We start from the raw sequence: 4464 nt of genomic DNA, 5'->3' as shown, positions 1-4464 counted from the left end.
CCATGCAGGAGCTTGTATGTCTGGATCATGTCACCCCTCACTCTTCTCTCTTGTAGCGTCTGGAGGCCAAGGTGCTTACAGCGCTCTTCGTATGGCAGCTGGGCAATGCCTGGTACTAGCTTTGTTGCCCTTCTCTGCACCCTCTCCAAGGCCTGGATGTCCTTTGCCAGGTATGGGGACCACGCTTGGGCCCCGTAGTCCAAGATGGGCCGGACTAGAGAGAGATATAGCGGCAGCAAGATGGTCTTATCCAGCACACTGAAGTTGCGTTTGATGATGCCCAGTCTGCTGTTCGCTTTAGCAGCCACCATTGCCACGTGACTGGATGATTTGAGGTTATTGGCCACTATAATGCCAAGGTCCTTTTCAACTTGACGCCATTCAGCTGGTATTCTGCTCGGTGTACGCTGTTCCCTATGTGCATGGTCTCTTGCTTGCCTGTGTTGAAGGTGAGTAACCACTTTGCACTCCACTCCTCCAAAAGTTTCATGTCACGCTGAAGGGCTTCTGCATCGTCTCTGTCCTTCATCACTCTCTATACTTTGGCTCACTGTTGACTCGATGCTGAAGACAATGTCGTTAATGTAGACCAGGAAGAGGACCGGTCCGAGCACAGACCCTTGTGGCACTCCACTTAACACAGGCAAACTCCCAGAGCTCTCCTGTCTGATGCGGACCTGGTGAGTCCTCTCTCTCTCTCTCTCTCTTTGTCTTTCATTAGGAGAGGAAGACGAGGAGGAAGAAGAAGGAGGAGGATTAAAGGAACACAAATGATTATATATTATTATTATTCTTATTATTATTATTATTATTATTATTATTATTATTATTATTATTATCTCTCTCTCTCTCTCTCTCTCTTACCCGCACTCTCTCTCTTCTTCTCCTTCTCTTTGTCCTCGTCCTCGTCTTCCGTGTTCTTTTGCTCCTCGTTCTTTTCGTTCTTCTTCTCGTCCTCCTCCTCCTCCTCTTCCTCTCTCTCTTAAGGTGTTGTGTAGTAAGGTTGTTAGTCATCTCCTCTCCTCTCTCCCTCTGTCTCTGTCTCTCTTTCTCTTTGTGTTTCTTTGTCTTTTCTTTTCTCTTCTCTTCTCTTCTGTTATTGTTGTTTTTTTAATTGGTGGCCTACTACGTTTTGTTTGTTTGCTTTACTTATTTTTTGATCGTGTTTTGTTTCCTCTATTTTTTCCTTCCTTCTCCTCTTCCTCCTCCGCGTTTTTCTTGCACTTCTTTGATTTTCACTTTTTCTTATTAAGCCTTTACCATTTTTTTCTGTTTTTTTCCCTCCTCCTCCTCCTCCTCCTCCTCCTCGAGCAACTCAGGCGAATCAACCTCTTTACGCCGGAAAAGAGACGCTCACGAGGAGATTATGATACAGGTGTTCAAGTACCTGAAGAAGTTCAGTAACGTCGACCACTGCAAGTTTTTCGAGCTACAGACTAACTTTAGAACTAGAAACAACGGTCTATATATTCAAGCGAGGCGATGCAATACAAATATTGGCAGGAGTTTCTTTTCAAACCGAGTCATCCGCCACTGGAACAATCTTCCCTCAGAAGTAGTAAATGCGAATACCATCAACTACTTTAAAAATCGAATCGAGCGTCATTTCATTGCGTCAGGAGTAAATTGAAAACCGAATTGCTTTCATCTGCTCTGCAGCGCCACGTGACTGTCGAGCAGATTCAATCACCAGAGCGGGCAACCTTGTAATGAGCTAGTAGGCTTCCTGTTGCCTGCACTTCCATTTTTCCATATGTTATGTTTGCTCCCTTCCTTCCTTAATTTCTGCTTTTTCCTCTTTTTTTTAGCTTTTTAATTTCTACTGTTTTTCCTTTTTCTTCTGTTTCTCCTCCTCCTCCTCCTCCTCCTCCTCCTCCTCCTCCTCCTCCTCCACTTCATCATCATCAAGTCTCGTCTCACTGCCACAGCATCCTCACCACAATCATTCTTTCACCACCACCACCACCAAGGAGGAGGAGGAAGATAAGAAGAGAGAGAGAGAGAGAGAGAGAGAGAGAGAGAGAGAGAGAGAGAGAGAGAGAGAGAGAGAGAGAGAGAGAGAGAGAGAGAGAGAGAGAGAGAGAGAGAGAGAGAGAGAGAGAGAGAGAGAGAGAAAACAAAAAGAACGAAAGGGCGGAAGATAAGGAGAAAGAGACCGAAAAGAACGAAAGGAGGAAGACGAGGACGAGGAAAAGTAAGAGGAGGAGGAAGACGAGGAGAAGAAGAACCAAAAGAACTGTCCTGCCCACTCATCTCTCATCATCCCATCCTCCTCCTCCTCCTCCTCCTCCTCATCATCATCATCATCATCATCATCATCACGTGCCGCCCCGCCCTTCCTGCCAACATGGACAGCCCTAATCCTATCTCCCCTCTGCGTCTGCCATGGTGCCATTCCCTACATACTCGTTCCTCTTCTTCCTCTTCCTTTTCTTCTTCTTCTTCCTCGTTCTATTATTTCTCCTCGTCATCCTCGTTCTCCTCCTGCTCTTCCTCCTCCTTGTTTTTATTCTGGTCTTTCTCTTCGTCCTCCTCTTTCTCGCCCTCCTCTTCCTTCTCTTTCTCCTCTTCGTTATTCTCGTTCTCTTTCTCCTTGTCATCCTCCTCCTTCTCGTCCACCTCGTCCTCGTTCTTTTCCTCCTCCTCCTCCTCCTCCTCTTCCTCCTGTCTGGTTTTCTGGCTCCCGTGTCGGATTGAATTTGTTCTGCTCATTGTGTGGGTTGTTTCAAGTTGTGCGGCGGCGGTAGAGGCGGCACGAGTAGCTGTTTTTGTTCTTCATTGAGGTCAGGAGTGGTTCGTCGTTGCTGTAGATTCAGAAGGTTGTGTTGGAGTGGTTTGTTGTCGGAGTTGCTGTAGAGTGTCTTCCATTTGATTTTTCTTCTTCGTTGAGTTCAAAAGTGTTTTATCGTCGGGGCTGTGGAAGCCTCGCCTCGCTCCGCCTACCACTTGACTGAAGGGAAGCAATCTCGTGTTATGAATGGGGTCACAGTCGCAGTCCGTAAGTGGTTAGTTTAGGAACGTGGTTAGAGTTGCTTGCCACCTTTTCTCTGTTGATGTAGGAATGCCTGTGTCGTGGATTCAAGGTTTGTACGCATAAAATCTGTCTTTCTTTCTTTCTTTCTTTTATTTAGCTTCTATAATTTTTTTCAATTTTTCCTTTTCTCCTCCTCCTCCTCCTCCTCGTGTTATAGATGCTCGCCTGTTCTCTGTTGGCGTTGGGTCGGGCATCGTAAACGCAGGGGTTGTTATGCCCTCTATATAAGATTAAATGGTATACATGTGAATATTTTCTGTACACTGTAAAATATTTAAGGTCTAGAAATGATATGGCGAGGTAACAACATACGTGAATAAGTAACAGCGAGGTCAAGAGTATAGAAAATAGTATAGAGGTAATATATAACGATTCTACATGTGATTATTTTTTGTACTTTGTAAAAATCATGCAAAGTCTAGAGATAGTATAGCGAGGTAACAACATAGAGAACAAGTAACAGCGAGGTCAAGAGTATAAAAAATAGTATAGAGGTAATATATAACGATTTTACATGTGATTATTTTTTGTGCACTGTAAAAATTATGCAAAGTCTAGAGATAGTATAGCGAGGTAACAACATAGAGAATAAGTAACAGCAAGGTAACAGTATAGGAAATAGTATAGAGAGGTAATAGGTAACGATGTACATGGGAATATTTTTCGTACACTAAAAATCGTGCAAGGTCTAGGAACAGTACAGTGAGTGATCTCTATAGGCTTGGTCATGTTCACTAATACCCCTTTGTCGTGCCATGTATTCTAATGCATAAATATATACCCTTCACTACATTTAGTTTCACGGAAAGCTTACTAACCCGTACACTACTTCAGCCACCACAAATATATTTTTTTTCATACACTTGACATTATTACATTTTTTAAGTATGATATGTATTTTAAATCATAAACACATTTTTTTTACATCAGAGGAAGCAGTTCAGGGGTAAAAAAAAAAAAAAAAACTGTAATGGAAAAAAAAGCTCTTTAATCACTGCCCCTATAAAAAGTGTTTAGAAAAGTGGTCAAGCAGAAAAGTGGTCAGTTTTTGGAGGAAAGGTGTCCCGATACTTTCCTTTGATTAGTTACACGTAGCCTCAGCAGTACCTGGTAAGCTCCCGGTCTTGTCCATTACTTAAGCCTCCATAAATATTCTCTTTAATATACTCGGCATGATTACATTTCTGACTACCGATAAGAACCTTTGCTGCGAGGCTTTCTGAGAATAAAGGAGAACGTGTGGCCGAGAAAGTCAGCAAGTGCACGAGCGTGACGCCACCACCGTGTGCAGGTAAAGGTACAGTTGGGTGCATACAGTATAGCTGCGCGTGGCCTCGGTGCTCATCTCCGTCGCATTGGCCCTTTGAACCAGTGGTGGGAAAAGAACACATTACCCCGGGATTGCCACAGCTTACCTTCCCCAGGTGTCC

This window comes from Eriocheir sinensis, unplaced genomic scaffold (genome assembly GCF_024679095.1).
Source record: "Eriocheir sinensis breed Jianghai 21 unplaced genomic scaffold, ASM2467909v1 Scaffold29, whole genome shotgun sequence".
Classification (NCBI taxonomy): domain Eukaryota; kingdom Metazoa; phylum Arthropoda; class Malacostraca; order Decapoda; family Varunidae; genus Eriocheir; species Eriocheir sinensis.
This window is presented reverse-complemented; position numbering follows the sequence as displayed.